The following is a 22,313-nucleotide window of genomic DNA, read 5'->3' as shown; positions in this document are numbered from 1 at the left end:
TTTCCCCTAGAGCAGTACAAGATGTGTTACTTGATGTGTCTCCTTGTATTATAGTGCTCCGGGACATATCGGTATATACTGTAAATGTTACTTTTACCCTCTATTGCGCTTATCGGATACTGATATTCAGGAAGGAGAACCGTAATGTGATGTATTTTGATGAGTAGACAATGGCCTCTCTTCATCACTTAACAGGACATTGCAGTGACAGAGTAGAAGTGTTACAAACATAAAATGTCAGAGCTATACATCAAGGCCGCCCCTCGCTGCTGGAGACCTGCTGCGTGACAATGAGTTTTATCGCTCACTTCTAAAAGCTTAACCCTGTTAGTGCTGAGATGTCCTGCAATGCTCCGCTGTACAACAGCTTGTGCTTATCACTGCAGCACCATGGGACTTCCTGGGCAATGCATGGATACAGGGTCTAATTCAGGCCTGATCGGAAGGGGATGAATTCAGCCCTGTTCCGATGTTGGGGAGGGGGGGGGGTACGCGCATGTGCATGAAGGTATTTGTGTGCAGACATCTTCGGCGAGTATCACACTTGCCATGGTATCTGTTTGCATGTCTAGGGGAGGGATGGGGGCGGGGGGGGGGGTCCCGTGAAAATGCTGGGGGTTCCCCTGGGAATGCTTGGGGCAAGTGACTGGCGTCCCTTCGCCCATCTAATGATTTCTGTCCCCTTACGCCGCATGCTAGGGAAGGGATGCGGGCGGTGCTGGTTGCAGGGAGGGGGGGCGTTTGGTGCAGCCTATTGCACAGGTCTGTATTATGCCCAGGGCCTCAAACATTGATGGAGTTGCAGGGAATACATAGAGTAAGGTGAAAAAAGCTGAGTGATGGTTTCTGCAAGACCTAGCAACTGGGATGATCTAAGGTTTCCAAGGGCTCAGTGTGAATAAAGGCAGTGGGATCTCAGATGTGTAAATATTACGAGACACAAAGATGTGCTTGTGTTTCTATCCACTATCCGCAAATCCCCCCCCATCCAAAAAAAAATGTCTGAAAGAAGATATGGTACTTGTGTACTTTCACGGCTCCCACGATGTGCATCGTACAGGGAAAAATCGCATCGCATCGCATGAGATCGCATGCGATCTCATGCGATGCAATGTCATTTTTCACTGAAATTATGGACATGAGTTGGCATCATGTAAAATGCACCCCAAATGTCATTTTTCACACTGTACCACCCCCACTATCAACGCCAACCCGAAGCGTTGCGAGCGCAGCGGTATGCATCCTATGATCTTTTCATACCCCCACTATCCACGTCGGCGTGGAGTTGAGAATAGAAAGTGTGGCGTTGTCGCAGGGCTCGCTGCGCTCGCCACGCTTCGAGCTCGGTGGCTCGCTGCGCTCGCCACACTTTCTATTCTCAACTCCACGCCGACGTGGATAGTGGGGGTATGAAAAGGTAGTAGGACGCGTACCGCCGCCCCTCGCGGGCTCGCTGCGCTCGCCACGCTTCGGGTTGGCGTTGATAGTGGGGGTGGTACAGTGTGAAAAATTTGGGGTGCATTTTACATGATGTCAACTCATGTCCATAATATCAGTGAAAAATGACATCGCATCAGATCGCATGCGATTTTATAAAAAATGCACAAAAACACGGGAAAATCAAATCGCATCGCATGCCATCGCATGCCACTACATATGGCATGCGATGGCATGCGATGGGAGCCGTGAAAGTCCACAAGTACAGAAGATATTGCTCAAGTTTGCCAGAAAGATGAAAAGAAAACAAAGAGGCAGAAGACTATTCACGAATGAGAAAACTGTTGATCTGTAGCTTGGAGTTTATCACCATAATTAGATCCTTGTGAAATGAGATGTGAAAACCAGTTTTTTAAAGCGGCAATCATTTACACTGCAAAATCAAACACTGGTTTTGCAGTGTAAATGATTGCCGCTTCAAAAAATTGAGATTTGGTAAGAAATTGTAGATTTCTTACCAAATCTCTCACTTTCTGAATCTCTCATCCTATTACATTTCACCCCCTTTGTCAGGACTGTTAGAATGGTGCCCTCGGCACCTGTCCCTGGGGAAGCATCAGCCCCATAGGGTATTTTTCCACTGCATTTCCACAATCTGCCAGTAGGCGGTCCCGGTCCCCTGCGACCTGTTCTTATGGTTTGTGCGTCTTTTACGGTGAGTAACAAGCGCACCTTAAGTTACCTGAGAGTGGTGTCCCGCGCTGTCTGTGCGTGTAGCCAGTGCTGCTGAGGAGACAGAGATTCCGTGATGTGCAGCGTACTAGAGAGCTGACAAGATGGCGCTACTATAACCCTCCAGCGCATCCTGAGCCCCACTGTCAGTCACCACCTGAGAGTTCCCCCGCACTCAGCACTGCCAGTGCTAGCCCTGCTGTCATCACAGACCAAATCTTCAAGTCTGAAGTGCTGTGCAGACTTCTACTGAATAGAACCATCTATCATCCTTCCGCTACAGGATACGATAAGTACCATACTTACTCCAATACACCTGTGTACACCTGCCTATGATATATATATATATATATATATATATATATATAACTGCTATATTCTGCATATATACCTTAGAGTTAACCCTTTGATGACTATTAACTCTGTGCTCACTACAAATAAACCACAATCCTGGTTAAGCTACCAAGTGTGTAGTCTAACAACACCACAAGCACCGCTATATACTCTGACAACACCACAAGCACCGCTATATACTCTGACAACACCACAAGCACCGCTATATACTCTGCCAACAAGGACAACTTCTGCTGAAATGCACCTGTTTTGGAAGTGCATGGATTGGTACACAAAGGCTCAGTGGGTGGAGATCTGGGCCATTCCTGAGAACACATTGTATTTTTCTCCAATGTCAAAGATGCTCCTGGCATATTGGGAGACATTCTGGACTTTGAGGAAGGTCTGCTAAGCTTCCAGACATAAGTGATCAAAGGAAGAAGAGTTTGTTAAACAAAAGACATGTAAAAGACATACAGTAAGTAGCCATGGCATTTTCAAACCTCTACAGAATATTTGTGAAACATCTGCAGCGAAAAAACAAGTTTTTCCTAAATGTTTCTGATTTTTTTTCAGATATGGTCACCCGAAAAAGAAATACCTTTTCTACTAAAAACACACAGGTTCAATGAATCCTCTGGGTGTTCACTAGAAAAAAAATGGTTTTCAGCTAAAATCAGGGCTGTTTTCAGGGATTTTACTTCACCTGTCTAAAGCAAATGCAACACAATCCCTGATAAGCTGCAGCTCATGATGGTTTATTGTGGCTGAACTAAATTCCCTGTGCCACCTAAATTCCCCCCCTCTCCCCCATTAGGCAGGGGCCAGTGGTAGGGTTTTCAGCACCCCCTGCACATTAAAATGCTTTTCTGTTAGAATTACTGTGCAGGGCTAAGATGGAGATTGAACTAGATCCATCTCACAATTACAGGTGGTAGAACTCAGTTCCATCTGGTTTTCCCTAACTTTAACCACTGGATCTAAGGAAAATAGATGATGCTTAGAGAGGGGAAATTGTGTAGTCAGAAGTATCATGATGTACAATGACAACCAGATAAACTGTGTGATTGCTTGAGTGAACTTTCAAGGAGGTCCATTACGAGGTCTATCATTATATTTTCTTCTGACCATATGCTTAACATCTCGGTGATCACCTTGAAAGGAAAGCCACCATGAATCTATATATATCATAACAGTACAATCCTGTGAGGGAGGTAGAGAAGCGGAGACGATTACTCCCTATAAGGGGCATACGCAGGGGCGGATCCAGGATAAAATGACAGGGGGGGCACCAATGATAAAAAAAGGGTTTGGGTGGGGGAGGGGCGGTGTTAGTGGTACCAGTGTACATGCTAAGAGAGCGGCAGGAGAGGGTGGGAATGGAATTAAAAATAGGCTCTGGCATTTAAAGTACGCAGGCCCACCATGGCGACAAAAGTGAAGGATGTAGTTGTGTGCGCGCCGAAGGCGCGCTCCGGAAAAGGGTGTGTGGCCACTCAACAGGGGGCGTGTCAAAACACCATATACAACTTCTACACATTATGCAACAAAATACTAGACCCCATTATACTTGCCCCTTACACATGATGCCAAATGGAATGAGCCAAAATTCAAATAATGCCACATGGATTGTGTCAAAATTCACATAATGCCAAATGGATTGTGTCAAAATTCACATAATGCCACACGGATTGAGCCAAATGCATAAAATGCCACACGGATTGAGCCAGAATTCACATAATGCCACACAGATTAAGCCAAAACTCACAATACACTTCATAAACAGGGACATTGTCCACCAAAGGCTCGCATTAAACATTTACACCATAATGTCCATTACACGTTGAGTTACACGCCATTATGTCTATTATGTGTTATGCCAAACACCATAATGCCTATTAAAAATTATGCTACATAAGTGCTGTTTCTCTACATGCTCATTGCCAAGGGTTCCATGCTCATTGCCAGAGGTTCCATGCTCGTTGCCATGTGGGATTACATGCTCATTGCCAAGGGGGAATACATGCTCGTGGTAAATGGGGGACAGCAGAAGTGATAGCCACTGACAGTGGCAGAGCCTGGCTGTATTCAGAGCACTGCAGGTCCCGGCTATTTGAAATAATACCCCTTTCACACCAGAAAATGCATTCCCAGGTTGGCCCCTTTTACACCAGCCTAGTCCCTGCATTTTCTGGTGTGAGGGGAAGAGAAAACCACCCCTCCCCCCTTTAACCAGTTATCTCATTTAACCGCCTTTATCTTCGGAACCAACTGACCCATTTACATGAGACAAGTATTATATTGAAGAACTTTTGAGTGGGCTTTGAATGATTTTGGTCCAGTGAAACTGGAACGTTTGGTTCCAGAGTAATCTGCCCTCAAAGAACATGAACAGCCATGAAATTACATTTCAAAAATAAAAAATCGGTTTACACGCAATATCTCTGGAACCGATTGACCTATTTGGACCAGCCTGGTATCATATTGAAGGCCCAGCGATTTGGATGAATTGAATGAAATCAACCACAAGCTTCTGTGATACCAGGGTGGGAACTGGCAGCCGTCGGAACCGGGTGGGGGTCGGAATTGATGGGTCCCATATTATCCTATGGGAAAAAAAACGTTACAGGTTTGCCAGGCGATATCTCCGGTTCCCGGGGGGCTAGAGACACGGGGCTGGGCTCGTTGGAAAGCCCTGGTCCTCAGCTACAAAATAAATGACAGGGGGGGGCACGTGCCCGGGTGCCCCCCCCCCCCCCCTGAATCCGCCCCTGGGCATACTGTAGTACCCTACAGTTGAGCGTCGGGGAGTTTTAATACTCACCACAGCAGAAGAGAATATTCTTTCTTTGGAGTTTATTTACTGAGAAGGGAGATCTATTGAAGATAGGATGGAATCTGATTGGTTGCCAAAAGCAACATTCTGGGTGACATTTAATAGGATGCGCTAGTTGAATTTGTGAGATATTTAGGCAACCAAATGGCGTTTTTGCACATTTTGGCGAAACTGCTTACTTAATAGAGTGCGCTAAGTCACGTAAATCACACATTTTGTGCGATAAATCGCACTTTTTACTTATCGGTTTCAATTCGCATTTTTTTCACATCCAGATGTTTTCGCATTGAAAAGTATACAAATCGCTTATTGAATGGACTGTGCTAACGGAGTTCACTTTTCAAAAGTGTCAAAAAATCGCCACTGATGCAGACCAGGTCCTGGTGGGCGAATTGACCCAAAAGCAACTTTGTACAAATGCAGAAATGGTTCATTTTCACACAGGTGTCCACAATTTTATTCATAAACTCCCCTACATATACCCAAACATCATTAAGGACACCTGTCAGGGGTTTGAGAGATGGAGATTGTTCAGAGTGGTGTGGAGCTGGCTGTTTGTGACTTTGGTCATTTGGAGGAGCTGCGCAGGAGAAGGGAGGCTGCTGCCGCCATATCCAGGTACCCCGCGTGCTTCACGTAGGTATTGTGCTAGGCTGTACCTGGACTCCCTCTCTGGTCAAACGGTTGTGGGGATGTTTCGGCTGAACCGCACTAACCTTTTGAACTTATATGAGCAGATGAGAGATGATTTGGACCCTTACGCGGGTGACAACTATGCAGTGTCTGGGCTGCAGAAATTAATGTGGGCCCTCTACTTCTTGGCCACAAGCTCCACTCAGGCTGTGACCTCATGGTCGTTGGGGGTCTCACAAGCCACTTTCTCTAAGCATTTAAGTAAAATGTTACTTGCTTTCAAGAAGTTGTGTCGCACATACATCAGATTCCCACGTTCTGAGTGCTGGGAGCCATAGATTGCACCCACATTGGGCTTTGGGCACCGCACGAGAGGGGACACGTCTACGTCAATAGGCTTGGGCGTCACTCTCTTCACGTGCAGGTGGTATGTGATGCCAACCTCAAAATACTCAGTGTGGTTTCAGGTTACCCAGGGAACTGCCATGATGCCTATATTCTGCGTCACTCAGCCCTCTGGGACCGATTCAAGGACCATCAAAAGCCAGAGGGCTGGCTACTTGGTAAGTACATTTTAATTTATGTCAATGATTGGGCACTATGTATAGTGCTATTATGTGTTCATTTACATATTAAACAATCATTACACTGCTGTGTTGGCAGTGTTGTAATTCGCATTCCGGTTGGTTAAAAAATCGCACATGACCTGCACCGGAAATCTCACATTACTGTGTCACAAATTCGCACCACATCGCATTTTTTGTGCAATACGGTGCTATTTTGAAATGTTACTAAAACTCGCATCCTATTAAATGTCACACTCCATCTTCAATAGAACTCCAATCTTAGTAAATAAACACCTTAAAGTAATATTCTTGTTCTTTTCACAGTAATATACTTGTATTCATTATTTGGATGATATGTCCCACATTCTTTATAAATAAATATAGTACATATACTGTATTCATTTACTTGAGAGATATTCTGTGATTTAAAGCTCATCATTGAATAATAAGTATAGTATGCTACAAACCTTTATTCTTCATTGGCATTAAATTGTAGTTCTAGATTGTTTCTGAATTCAAATTAAACCAAAAGGTTAATTCATATTTATGTTAGCACCAAATAATATTGAATTTATGAGTATTTACTTTTACTAAATGATTTTCTCCATTTAAATTCCATACATAAATGTTTTTTTGTCTGATTTTTAACTACCAATGTTTAGAGTGCAAATCTATCCAGCTCTAAATGTGCCTAATAACCAGTGGTGCCTGCGGTTCATGGCCTGCAGTACCAACCATGAACTGTAGGAGGACCGCTTAGCACATATAAACATACATGTTATCTTGTATGTTATAAATGTGCTGGAAACATGGCTGTCAATTTCCAAGGGAAAGATTGAATACCCCCTATACCTTTTTAGCGCACTTGATTATTTTCTAGTATATTTAATTCATATATAGTACTACATTCCTGTATGAAAATATTATATAGGAGGCATCTATTTGGCTAGATCAGGCATGTCCAAACTGTGGCCCTCCAGCTGTTGTGAAACTACACATCCCAGCATGCCTTGCCATAGTTTTAGCATTCCCTAATAGCAAATCGGTGGCAAGGCATGATGGGACTTGTAGTTTCACAACAGCTGGAGGACCATAGTTTGGACATGCCTGGGCTAGATCATCAATTTACGCACCATCAGCCAACATTTATTAAAAAGCTCATCCCTTTTTTATAAAAATATAATATTGAATTTCAGGAATATACTGTACTAAGAATTCATAAGTGCAATGTAATGTGCATAATTCCCAACATCAGCAAAATGAAATAGTGACATTTAAAAGCCAATCAAATATAAAGTCTACTAAATATGAAGCCAACATTATCAAGGTAAAGGACAAGTCAGGACAAACGACATATGGCTCTTAGAATATGGGACACTTTTTGCTCATGATGCTAACTAAGTTGGGCGTATATCCTATTTGCATAGTACAACATTTGTAATGTGCATGCTCAGCTAAAACTGACCATATGTGGTAGAGGTAAGTCCGAGAACATTGAGGGCATATTCTCAATATTCGAAACCTGGGTAACGCCATCAGCTGTCCTCACATCCTAGGCATTTTACCCATCTGATAACATACAGAACTAATTTGATTTCACAAATTAGCCAATGAGTAATATTAAAGATTCTCCTGTTTTTGGATGTGTCAATTATTCATCGGCTTGGAAAAACTGTCAATTAAAACAAGCCAAAAAGTTAAATACATACAGTTTGAGAGATAACCAGCTCTGGGTTAATGACGGACCATAAAATCATCATATATCCTTAAAATTCAATCTGCGTTAGTAGTAGATATGTAGGTGATTTCCAAAATTTGTAGTACAAAATTGGGTCAGAGTAGTATCGCTCAAACATAGATATTCTTAAAACCTGGAATGGCAGAGTTTGGAAATGTCTGTTTTAGAGACAATGGAAATGTTATTAGTGTACTTAATATTTTAAGAACCTTGTGTAAAACAAATTATGGAAGGTATCCAATTACCAACGGTTATTGTTTCGTCGGGGGCTATCCAATTAGCCCCAAAAAGCTTTGGGTTATCTAGAATTTTATTTTGCCTGCCTCAGGCAATCAAAACCCAATCTCCAAAAGCAGTTCCATTTTGGAGCGAAAACTTGGTATGGACACCTCTAGTGGTCTGGGATTCCCATGAGAATATGCTGCTAGTATTGATTGCATTGCAACCAATCGCCATTGTTTCCACATTCTTATTTACTGCTGGAATGAAGTTTGGGATGCAAAGTGGTGTCTTCCGATTTTGAGTGTGGTAATGTCCAGGGGCTGGCTGGCAACTTCTAGCCTGGGGGGCAAATACAGAGCACCGGCCCATAACTAAAGGCCAAAATGGAGGTTCTTAGTAAAAAAAATTGTATGTATCTATACACACATACATACATACATACATACATACATACATACATACATACATACATGTGTGTGTATATTTATATATATATATATAACTTTACTAAACGTAATACATGGTGGCGCTGACACAGGAGGGTGGCGTGGACACAGTACTTTAGTTCCGTACCATAATCAGTGGCTGCAAAGATGTTGAAGTACTGGGTAGAGACACAGGGCACTAGGGAGACCTAGGGTGCTAGGAAGGGCAGAAATATGCAGGTTGCGGTAGAATCTGGGGAAAGGAGGAACTACTTTATTAGGACAAGGAGTGATGTGTATTAGAGGAGAGCCTAGGTGGGAGATGGGTACAGCAGGAATAGGCTGGCACAGGACATAAGGAAGTTGGGTACTTCATCACTCATTAAAGAGAGTGAGGGGTCTGTCACTGCTGGGCCAGGGCAGGTGTGCTACGATGCTGACACATCCCTACTAACAGCAGGGAAGGTGGAAGGGGAGGAAAGTACAAAAGAGGGGGCGGGGCCATGTGTTTACCTTTGTCTTGCAGGGGCTGGGGTGGCTGTCATAGATGTTGCCACCGCTCAGCACTCTCCCGGGTCTCCCCCAGCCGACTGACGCTGCAGTCGCCGCTGCTAACCCCTCCGGCAGCCATTTCAAATATGGCTCCAGTTTGTGAGCCAATTCAAGCTCGCATCCCGGCAATCACCGCGGCTGCCGGAACACGAGTTATGATTGGCTGGCGGCCGTTGCCGCATAACAAATAGGCGCTTCCAAATAGCCGGAGGAAGCCTGCGCTGCACAGTCAGTGGTGCGCTCTGTATAGTAGTGAGCGCAGGGGGAGGATGGAGGTGATTGCAGTGACTTGAATTAAGTCGATGTCGCAGCGGCCCAAGACACTAGGTAACAGAGTGGCCTGGGGGGCACATGGCACCCTGCCTCCTGGCCCAGCCCGCCCCTGGTAATGTCCAATTCCAGCGGCAACAGAACTGTGGTTATAGTTTCCACCAAACCATTCGGCTTTGTCAGGGGTGAACCTCGTAGATAAAAAATGCTTAATATAGTTGATAGTCTGATTGTTACGTAGTGACATAACAATCAGAGGGATGCGGTTACTTTCCCGGCGGTCGGGATCCCGGCGGTCGGAATCCCGACACTGGAATCCCGACCGCCGAAATCCCGAAACTTTCTCCCTCCGTGGGTGTCCACGACACCCATAGAGGGAGAATATAATAGCGTGCCGAGCGTAGCGAGGCACCGGGCCCGCTGCGTGGCGAGCGCAGCGAGCCCGCAAGGGGGGCCGATCCATGTCCCCCCCTTGTCGGGATTTCGGCGGTCGGGATTCCAGTGTCGGGATTCCGACCGCCGGGATCCCGACCGCCGGGATATCATATCGGATCCCAATCAGACTATTAAGTGTTATTGTATCTGAGGAAAACTGTGTGTATGCACACATTAAACATTTTTCTGTTGTGTTGAGCACATTTAAAAAAAAAAAAAAGGAGGCGAACCAGTTAAGGGGATATATATGGGCTGTTGTCCCTAGCAACCCACCAGATTCTATCTATTATCTTCTAAAAGGCGCAAAATAAATAGAGTAGAATCTGACCTTTAATATCTTCAATAGAGATAAATCTTAGTAAATTTACCCTTTTGTGTTTCTATCTTGTTCCTTATATTGCGCACATGTTCTGCAGTTCTACATTTTAGAGATCTATAGTCCGTCCCAGGGCCGGTGCTAGGGTGTCCGGCGCCCTCCTGCAAAGCATACATTTTGCGCCCTTTCACATTGCCATTGCAACAAGCTGCAGCTCGATTGTATGCATAAGCCATCTCAGTGCTGTGTCCGCAAAATGTTGCAGGCACTAAAGGTGCCCATACACGCTGCGAGAATTGCATACGTTATGGGCTAGATCGCATTGCATCGCACGGCATGCATGCAATCTGAAAGCAGTACAAAAAGTATGTGCAGCACTCGTGACTGAGAGGGAAAGGAGGGGAGAGAAGGAGGAGATAGAAGAAGAGGGGAGGAGATAGAGGGGGCGGAGTGTTGAGGACTGGCAGTTGCACTGGCACAGCACACTGAGAAGAGGGAAGGAAGGGGAGGCGGCGCTGCTGCCTGTTTGTCATTTGATTGACAGCTGACAGGCGCAGGGAGCAATGGGTAAGGGGCGGATCCAGACATGACATCCAGGTATTCGCAGACAGCACTACATGCCTCAGCGCAAGTGTCCGTGAATAAGAGGGGTCAGGTTGCAGGAGGAGGACAGTGTGTGCGCGGTGCAGGGAGCAGCACTTTATACTGCCGTCCGCCCGCTGTCAGACAGGCGCTGCGGGCAGCGTGCAGGAGGCAGTGACAGTGAGGGCTGAGGCAGCTTTAGCAGAGCAGGGAGAGAGACAGCACCTTTTAAGCATGGCACCACCCTTTGCAGGAGCTGCTGAGTGGGTAGCGCCGGCCCTGGTCCGTCCTACAGCTTTTTGTATTATAAGATAGTTATCTGCTGTAATAGGGACTCATTCAAATTTGACTGCAAAGTACATTTTTTCTTAAATGGACAAAACCATGTGCACTACAGGGGGGGGGGGGGGGGGGCAGATGTAACATGTGCAGAGAGAGTTAGATCTGTGTGAGTTATTTTGTTTCTGTGCAGGGTAAATACTGGCTGCTTTATTTTTTACACTGGGATTTAGATTTCAGTTTGAACACACCTCACTCAAATCTAACTCTCTCTGCACATGTTACATCTGCCCCACCTGCAGTGCACATGGTTTTGTTCATTTAAGTCTGAATAAGGCCCAAAGCCATATGCAATGGTTTTACTGGTGCTGGGTTGCTGGGGAAAACTGATCTAAGTGCATTTGAATTTACATTAAATTAACCTAATTTTTATTCCCTAGTGATGAGAGGACCATATATGAAACTAATCAGGTAATGGTGTCCAGCAATAAATAACAGGCCAGAGGTGCTAAATATATTACAGAAGTTCAAGTTAATAATTTTTGATAGAATTGAAAGCCTATGTTGTAAAGGATCCCAAAAATGTCACTTATTCACCATAGCTTACTGGATCTCTGCTTGATCCAGTATCCCTTCTCCGTCTCTTCTCTTTAGCGCCCACATGCAGCCCCTCTCTTCTATCTTTTGATCCTTCCCCTTAAATCCACTCTCAATTGATTCTAGCTATATCTACAGTGGTAATTATGTATCATTTATGTATATTGTATTTATGCTATTCTGTTATATTAACTACCCTTTATTCCTATTGGTGCTGCAAATGTCTGAGTGGCATCATAAATATGATAATAATTAAAATAGTAATAATAGAAGTATGTATAAACAGAATTTATTTAGCATGCCAGCGACTGGGATGCAGGCAGTCGGAAAACCCGTTGTCGGAATCCCAACCTGTGACCACAACACCGGCGATGGAATCCTAAAGCCAGCATCCCGATCGTAAGTATGTTGTGGTCGCTTGACATAAGGCCATTCAGGGGGGGGGGGGGGGGTAGCAGACTGTTGGCGTTAGGTTTTGGCACTAGGCGGAGGATGGAAAGGGAGGGTTAGGGTTAGGCTACCGAGAGGGGTGGTGGCGGTCTAGGCACTAAAAGGGGGGGGGGGTTAGGGTTAGACATTAAGAGGGATGGTTAATAATGGGGACAAGGGATATGATAAGATATTAACTGAGAGGGTTAGGGTAAGGCTGCGAGGGATAAGTTTAGTGTTAGGCATTAGATAGGGAGGGTTAGAGGGGCAGAAATATTTAATAACATTTTAGTTTTTCATTGGTGTGCTGCTCTGGGCTTTCTGGCTTGTGTGATCTTTTGGGGTGCCACACCCTGCACCTAGATATAGCAACAGGGACCCCTGTACACAGAGAAGCCGTGACGATGGCTTGGGGGCTTATTCATACAATTGCATAAATATACGTAACAAAGATCTCTAATTTTTATTACCATATATTATATAAATCTGGTTACTGATAGCAATCAGTGTGTTGGGGGAAACAATGCATTTTTCTCTTACGATGTTGTGAGGGTCTATAAGCCACCTATTGTGCAAATCCAAATGGGTTTTCAAACAGTTCTTGTAAATGGATAAGACTGATTCACCATTTCGATCCAGAGTTGTAAAGACAGTGTATGCTGTGAAAATACTCAACTTCATCTCCCAACAAATTTTGGGAAGCAGATGGAATTGGGTTTGTTAAATATTTTGATTGTGGAGACATTATAACAGGTGATTACTCTAAACAACTGATTCCAAAGGTTTGCAAGGCCATCAACTAGAAGATGGAGGGGAAACTGCAATGTAGGGTCCTGTTCCACCAAGACAATCTGCCAGCTCGTAAGAATCACATTGCAATGGCTGCCATTGATGCTGCAGGGTCCGAATTGGGTGGCCACCCCCCCTATTCACCGGACTTGGCCCATAAATACTTATTTTTCTTTAACCCCTTCAGGTCCAACGTCTAGTCAGGCTCAACCGCCCTAGCGCTAGTAGCAGACCAGATGGGGAGCCACTTTAACATAAGAACATTAACATCGTTCAACGTTCAATGTAAACCATTTTGGAATTTAAAATAAAATGACAATTAATTTAAACATTTATTACCAGACTGTTTGAATTGCAGAAGAAAATGGACTGTAATGGGTTAATAAGCTTAAGGAACGCATTTGTGGGAAGACTTTTGCATCTGATGATGATGTCATATCTCTTCTGTACAGAGCTGTTTTGAGGACCAATCCCTGGACTTTTTCCTAAACGGAATCAGGAGGTTGAAGTGTATATGGAGACTATATTAAAGAATAAATTCCGTTTAAACTTACATTTTTCTGCTATTTATGGTCAGGACACAACTTTTGATTCCAAACTCATATACCCATCAATAAAGAACCTCTATGTCACTGTTACCCACACATGTAAAAGACTTCAATGATAAGCAAATCTGAATTTTAATACCATTCATAGGGATCAATGATTTCATGTCAACCTTCTGTCATCACACTGTAATTCCTCTGATCCTTAGTCAATATTCATGGCTGTGAGCAGTTACATTATTAATAATCAGACCGTCTATATATTCAGTTCTGAATGTAGCAAATATAGAATGGATTATAAGAATGTTATATCATTTTCTACATCGCTTATATTTTATTACTCAATTGACACTGCAGATACTGTATGTTGCCTTTTGTACAGTAACGAAAAAGTGTGATTTCAGTTAAAGTGGGTTATTCAATATGGCATTCCGACTGTCGTAACGTCCCGGTAGTCAGAATTCCAGGCCATTTTCATTCCTCTCGACTGTAACTCGACAGTCAGAAACACGTCCAGATCTGTTTTATCAGAAACTGCCTCCAATGGTGTCGAAAACAGCAGCATTGAATAAGCGAAGGCCACTATTTCCACAGGCGGAAAAAGCGGCCAGGATTGAATACCTCTCTAAGTCATTTCTAATTTTGGGCCTTATTCTAGTTTACTCTTTAGGATGCGCGTTTGTTTGGAAATGACTGAACGCAACGCACGTTGGACCTTCAAAGAACACACGCCTACATGTCGTCCGTATCCGTCCGGACGGACTTTCAAAGAAGAGGGCGTGTCTTCGGACTGCATCCACACGTCCATGTGCGGTCAGAACACAAAGATTCAGCACGGTCCTACTGCGTCCGAATGGACGGGAATCTGACCGTTCGCACCGAGTTGGTGTTTTTGCTCCCACCTCACAAATCTATTCGGAAATCATGCTTCACCCATATTACACACTTATCCAATTATGGTACCTACTAAACGTATATATTATTTATATGTGTAATCAATTACTTCCTAATTGACACTTAAACACATTACTTCCTATTGAGATTAACCCTTACATCATGTTAAGTTTTATTAGTTCATTGTTGCACCTTTACCTGTCTTAGTGGTTCCAATTGAACCTGTGGAATGTGTTTAATTAATCACTGGATTGTATTGTGCTCAGCTGCGAGTGTTTAAGGTGCGGGCGTACTAATTGGGCGATCCGAATGCCTAGCGCATGAACCATTGCCTTCCGAGAAGTAAAAGCTGCTTGTTGTCACCGAAGATTTCTGCCGTGTTGGTTCACTTGCGCTCGGTGTCTGGTCCAAATGCACGCCTACCCCAGTTCATGCACTCCCACATCTTCACCCACTTTAAAACCGCGTCCTTATACACGCCCACATGACGCCCATATTACGCCCATCTTTCCCGAGAGTGTTCGGTGGACATTTGTAGACTGTATTGTTGAGAACAAGTGCGGAGACACAGCGTTGCACATGCGCATTGCGTTGCTTACGCATGCGCAGTTAGCTAAAAGTCGCCGTCCGAAAGAATTCAGAATGGACCACCTCAACCAGAATAAGGCCCTTTGTCTTCCAAAAAAAACACATACTTTACATTGAATTACCAGCAAAATGAACCAAATGGGTTATTCCATGGAACAGAACATATTTGTCAGGGTTTTTTTTACAGATGAAATTCCATCCTATCATTTTAATGTCTCAGTCTGTGAGTTGGAACCTGTGCAAAATTATGCCCAATGCGTGCTGGTATCTTGGCATCACACACACAAACAAAAAGCAATTATCAAGATGTTCTCTGTTGCCGGCTTGGCATTTTACTATCTTATTTTCAGGATTAAACAGCAAACATTTTGTTGTGCTGCATTCAACAAGAGACGAGGCAGTGCGTAAGCGAGCCGTGGTCTGTAAACTGTGGAGCGAGAGGAAATCATTGTGGGTGGAGGGAGGGCAGAGGAAGTGCTGTAGTCAGCTTGATGATATTTGTGTAATCAAAGAGGGAGGACTTTATCATCGCCCATTATTAATATTCATTTTACACCAGCAATAAATGCCAAGTTTTATAATACAGTTATGCGGGGAAATTGAATGGAGTGAAATTGCGCAGGTCACGGAGAGGAGCAAGAGCCATTAACTGCTGGATTTTAACTAATTCTCTGACTAATAATTCATCAACGATTCGCAGCTAGCTCTCTCCAGTAATAAAATGAGAACTGTTGTAATTAAAGTTAAACCATAAACAGTTATTATTATTTTCTTTCTAATCCATTAATCATACATTAATTATCCATACATGAGAACAAGTCATATTCTTGGCTGTTTCGCACCTCGATGACCATTTCACATCATTGGTATGAGTCGCTACACTTATTTCTTTATATTTCTTTATAACATATTTTTATTTTTACATGCAAAATATAAAAAAAAAAAAAAACTAAAGGTGCCCATACACGTTACAGTTATTGTATACAATATTGTATACAATATCGCATCTCATTGCATCTTGGGTTTGCAATGAGATGAGATCTAAAGATGGGGCAGGCCTATTCCTTGCTGGCGATCCGCCAGTGGCCTGCCTCACCATCTGACTGAGACGCGCGTGCGTCTCATGCGCACGCGCGTCTCAATCTCCGTCGGCGGCCCGGGGGAAGCGCTGGAAGCGGGACGCGCGCGCCTCTCGTGCGCGCGCGTCCCCTTCTCGCTATGCAGATGGCGCTGGCGGGGGATGGCGGCTGGCGTCGCCATCGCCATCCCCTGCCAAGATGGGACCTGCCCCATCTGTAGTACAGCACATACTAAGATGCGATGAGACACAAAACCAAGATGCGATGAGATGCGATGAGATGCGATATTGTATACAATATTGCATACAATAATTGTAACGTGTATGGGCACCTTAAGGTGCCCTCAGTCTCCACTAAAATATTCTTTAGTGATTTAACTCATGATTATTGTCATCCAACTCTAGAAAGATAAATTCTTAACATATTAATTTGCCTTTCTTAATTATGGGGCATACACATAGCCCCATTTCTAACTGACCAGCTTGTTTAGAAATGAAGCGCAAATCGCCGTGTGTCTATGCTCCATAGCGATAGCGATGCACGGCCCGTTAGTCGATAACGCCGGGCTAGATATTATCGCCCGCGTTCACTTTTTTGACCACCTGATTTCAGTCAAACTCCGGCCACATTGTGTTGGTGTGGGTTTATATGTGTAAATATTGGTGAGCTGTTTGTGCTGGGTTCTGTCACATAGCGTTCTATCTCCGAGCAGCTCCATTGCCTACGACGTTTCTGCCATCTGCCATCGTCCCTATGTGACTGTTCATTCATGTATTTTTCAAAGTCACCGTGATTTCTTGTGGCACTTGTCTAGGCACATCTCATGACATGTGGATGCCGGGACCTGGTGATTTGTTGCATTGTCCTCTGTTCACTGGGGAAAAAAATGGTTAATCTAATTGAAATAAAGTCAGATCTACTATTCCAGCACCCCAAGGTCCTTCTCTATGTGTACGAATGATGCATGTAGAGGCCTCTGTCTAGCAGCAAAGTGTTTCTGGAAATTACATAACATTTATGGTATAGGTACAACGAGAGAGTTATAATTTTTTGTTTTATTGTGCTATTAGTTTTATAATTTACTTTAGTATAGAACTGTACAGTACTTGAAGTTAAGATCAGGCTATCATGAGTCTAAATTGTTCTCCTGTCATTTCAGAACCTTTTTCCACAGCTGAAAAGGAATTTAAGTAACTACTGAATGGATTCAGCATACGTGAACGGTGGATGGGATATCGGCGGTCAGAAGACTGACAATGGCATCCTAATCCTTACAAGGGCAAGGGTAGTCTACTTATCCTCTCCCCCTATCCCCTTAACTCTACTCCTCCCCCAACAAACCTTTGCCCACCTAGTGCCTAACCCCCCCGCCCCAACCCTAGCCTAACACTGGGACACCCAAGAATACTTAAGATTGGATTTACAGCTGACAGGATTATGGTACAGCACCCACTCTGATTATTCGATTCCAGTGCTGATGTTTTGGCTGTCTTTTAGGATTTTGGTGCCAAGATTTGGACCACTGGCATCCTGATTGTCAGCATTGTAACCGCATTGCCAAGAAAGACTGATAACCAAAGCAATTATACAACATGATCAGTGGAAATCGGAAGAGGGGACATTTCCCTTCATGCCACCACAATAATAGCCCCAATAACATGTACTGTAGTACATAATAAAGGACAGTGGAAAATATTATTTCAGCAGCTACTAAGACAGACAATGTTACAGTAATTCTACTAGTCTACAATGCTAGCGTTTACACAATGGACATGCTGATGGGCTAAGATGCTGGTTACTGAAGAACAGAAGGAATGTTATATGTCTATCATGGATTACACCCTAAAGGGTAGATGTTCTAAAGCTTCAAAAAAAGCCATGTGATCTGTTGCCCACAACAACCAATCAGATTCAGTATTTTGGTATTTTTTAGAAAGTAATAGAGAAATGACAGCTACAGTCTACTGTGATTGGTCGCTGCTGTATGTTATGTTAAGCAGGAATTAAAACATTGTTGGGAGGGTTTTTAATATACTGTAAGCCTGTCAAGTGATTTAGGGGCGTGACAACGTATCGGCTAAACAGTCCCTAACTGCCATGTTGCAGGCTGTGTTTGATAAATGACAACTAGGAGCTGATTGGCTGGTCATTTCTGATGGCAGCCATGCAAATATCAGATGATATGAAATATATACTATTTACAAAATATTTGAAAAGTCCCTGTGCTGTAATAATATAATGAGACAAGACTAATATTGTATTAATTAAAGGTAAATAGATATGTATTTTCTTAAAATATCAGGTTTCTTTAACAAGATATATAATGAAGACTATATACACTCTAATGTATCAATATGGCATCATATACACATACATTAAACTTCTAATACACTGTATAAGTGGATCAGATGAAAAATCTCATCAAATAAAAAATACAAATTAAAATGTTCTGGCAAAGTACTTTTTTATAAATGATATTCCCATTTAAGCCATCTCTGGCGTGATTTGCTACTTCTCCTGTGGTGGAGATTGTATCTGCATATGTTACCTCTCCTGGATCAGAGTGGATGTGCCGCTGCGTTTCAGCAAACCTCCTCAGATGGCGTATGCGGCTGAGGGATGGCTGCCTCTTGAATACTCACCGGAGATGTGATGGTAAGTATGTGCGTTCTTTACTCTGCACTGACTGGTGGCAGATAGTCCACAAGCAAACTGGGTCCTGGCTGTAGTCCATGTGCTCCTCAGGAGGGACTTGACCATGACAGTACGTAACAGTCGGAGGTTCTACGGGATTATACGATTTACCTGAAACTACTGTAGTGTTTAAAATGGCTCTGAAGAAGGCTGTATACAGTGGAGGGGTGAGGTGATTAATATAAATCAATAGACCAGGTTGGGCTGGAGCCAGCAATTATGATTATGTTGTACTTGTAATACAGAGAATAGACCCCGCCCATAAATTATATGGATAGTACAGTAGAAACCATTTAACAGTTCTGTCACCATAATAAAGCTTTGGTCCATGTGCTTATATACAGGTCACAGTTCAAGGTGACATTTAATAACTGTAATAATATATTGTACTGGTGGGTGCATTATTTGTTTCTTATAACACATACATTTGATGACTTACTTCTTATTTGACTTTATACCATACCTACCAACATTATAATAATGGAATTGGGACAGTTTGCAAGCCTTCGGGAACGGGGCTTGGCGTATACTTGCTGCTGTGGGAGCATGTCCAGCGGCTCTAATATATTTCCCTAATCTGTGTTTTACATACTGTAGATATTATTGCGTCAACCCTGAAATACAGAAAGGAAAATTATCATTATTGCATTAGACAACCAAATTCACCCTATGTGACAATAGCTGAGAAATTGAAGGTTAATACAAAGTAGCAGAAAATAGAAATAAATGAAAGAAAGAGTCATACAGTCTGTTGTCTTCCGGGTGCTCGGGTACGGCACCTCGCGGACTGGGTAGACAAATTACTGGGTGGGGCTGGGAAAGACCCAGCAGTCATGGTGCATGGGGGCACAAATGACCAAGTTAGTGGAAGGTGGGTTAAAAATGATTTCAGGTCTGGATTGGATTCATCCTAGGGTTCTAATAGAATTAAGAGAGGATTTAGCAAGCCCTCTGTATTTTTGTGAAATCAGAATAGCAGGGGTAGTACCATTATTCAAAAAAGGAAAAATGGATAACCCAGCAATCTATATACCTATGAGCTTAACATCAAAAGTGGGTAAATTATTCAAGGGAATTTTAAGGGATGGTTTCCAAAAACTTTTAGAGCTGCACAGTATAATCAGAAAAAAAGCCTGTGCCAAACAAATTTAATAAGCTTTTATGAGGAAGTTAGCAACAATCTAGACAATGGAAACGCTGTAGTCATGGTCTTCCTGGATTTACTAAGGCTTTTGATACTGTGTCACATAAGAGGTTAATAAATAAATTGGTAGAACTGGGTCTTGGGGTAAAAATTTGTAGATGGGTAGGAAACTGGCTTTGGAATAGAGAACAGAGTGTGGTTGTAAACGGTGCAGTTTCTAAAACGATGCCGGTAGTAAGTGGAGTGACAAAGGTTTTAGTGCTAGGGCCTCTTTAATTTATCATATTCATTAACGATATTGGGGTGTGTATACTCAGTACTGTCTCAATCTTTGCTGATGACACAAAACCGAGCAGGGTAATTAGACAGACATGAATGTAACTACGCTTTAGAGTGATCTAAATAATCTAGATGAGTGGGCAAAAAACTGGAAAATGAGGTTCAATGGGGATAAATGCAATCTTGGGAGAAATAACCAGTGTGCTAGTTATATCCTAAATGGAGTGGCATTGGGTAATCAGAACTGGAAAAGGATCTAGGAGTCCAAATAGACAACAAACTACAAATGAAAACATGATAGAACTGGAAAAGTCCAAGAAAGAGCAACAAAGCTAATAAAAGGGTTGGAGAAATTGAATAATGAAGACAGACTGGACAATTTTGGATTGTTTGCTATAGAAAAGAGACTTTTAAGGGGAGACCATTTACAAATATATCGGGGGCCAATATAATGAACTGTCAGGCACCCTCGAGGAAGGACTATAAGACAGGAGTTTAGACCTGAGGAGAGAAGATTTTGTACCCTAAAAGAAAAATACTTTTTTTACGGACAGGGCAGTAAAATTGTGGAACTCTCTTCCTGGAGATGTGGTGTGATCAGAGACAATACATTCATTTAAAATAAGGTTGGACAATCATCTATTGGGCAGAAACATCCAGGGGTACAAATCACAATCATAATCTGTATATAATTAAATCAGATTTAATTTATATAAGGGATGTAGCAAATAGATTATGCACTTTAACAGTGAATGTTGAACTTGATGGACTCACGTCTTTATTCAGCCTCAACTACTATGTAACTATGTAACTATTGTTAAGACTACCGCAGTTCATCACACACACATGTGCCAAAGTGCAATTACTATTCTGGAATTCACAGTAGAACTATTTGTACTGCTAAGCTGGCCCGGTACAGGGATATTCAGCTTCTATACATTCGCAACTGCCATTGTTTTTTTATGGCTCCCAAAGTTTTTTTTGTTTTCGTCAATGTCATGCTTTAATAAAACATTGCTTACTCAAGGTCACGCAGCTGCTTTAATGGGGATTATGCTTTAAATCACAGTAGATAATTAAATGGGATAGGAGAAATAATAGCAGAGGGCTTTGTGTGAGAGACAGAGGAGTAAAGACAATATAAAAAGGCAGTTGCTGGTAAGTGAGACGGATGAGGTTAATGAAGGACAGTCGTCTTCTACCCATATGTCAGAACACACAAGCCCACACGTATGTGTTCTACTAAGTGAAAGCGATGCACAAAATATGTTTCCCTGTAAATGCCTGGCATTCCTTATTTCTATAAGGCTTTCCATTCTGTTCATCACACATCATTGACTTGAATAATGTAAAAGTGGAGTTTTCTCATCTTGCACAAATCTCAACAGTATTGATTGTTTTATTTGTGACATTGGTGACCTACATAAAAGTTAACATAGAGGATCCTCCACTTGCCTTGTAGCCCTAGTATGCATCTACAGAAACAAGCCCTCTGTTAGGGGACCATAGCAGTTTCTGACTATTATTTATTGTATCAGAACCTGATTGGTTGCTATGGGAAACATCACCTCTTTTCACTTACGTAGATATATCAGAGAAAACCGAAGGACAACATCTATCTTCTCCAAAAGGACAGCAATTAACATACAACTATGAATGAACTAACTTTAAAGCTGTGTATGCACTATATTATATAATTAACGAACAATATCGTTAATTATATCATTGGAACTCCTAGCCAAATGATATAGGGGTACTTCAAACCTAGTCACTGCTCTGCAAAACTGAGATCAGATATCTGCCACTCATCAGAGTTACCTAATTACTGTCTATCTAATAACCCACACCCAGTTTTCTCACCCACTTAATTTTTTAATTATTCCTTTGAACAGCACTACTGTACTGGAGATATGGCTCCT

At 42.8% G+C, this 22,313-nt stretch overlaps 1 long non-coding RNA gene across 2 annotated transcripts in view; it reads left to right on the top strand.

The window, feature by feature from the left end:
• The window catches only part of LOC146049827 (uncharacterized), a 161,184-nt gene extending 142,584 nt beyond the window's left edge, over positions 1-18,600 (top strand). Inside the window, exon 4 of one of the 2 annotated variants that reach the window (XR_014466213.1) lies at positions 17,437-18,600. This is a non-coding gene — a long non-coding RNA (uncharacterized LOC146049827). Of the gene's footprint in view, positions 1-12,250; positions 12,367-17,436 lie in introns of those variants that run through there. The other variant, XR_014466214.1, reaches the window with a different exon arrangement.
• Positions 18,601-22,313: the final 3,713 nt, after the last annotated feature.

Source organism: Crinia signifera, chromosome 12, assembly GCF_055691185.1.
Source record: "Crinia signifera chromosome 12, ASM5569118v1, whole genome shotgun sequence".
Lineage (NCBI taxonomy): Eukaryota > Metazoa > Chordata > Amphibia > Anura > Myobatrachidae > Crinia > Crinia signifera.
This window is presented reverse-complemented; position numbering and strand designations above follow the sequence as displayed.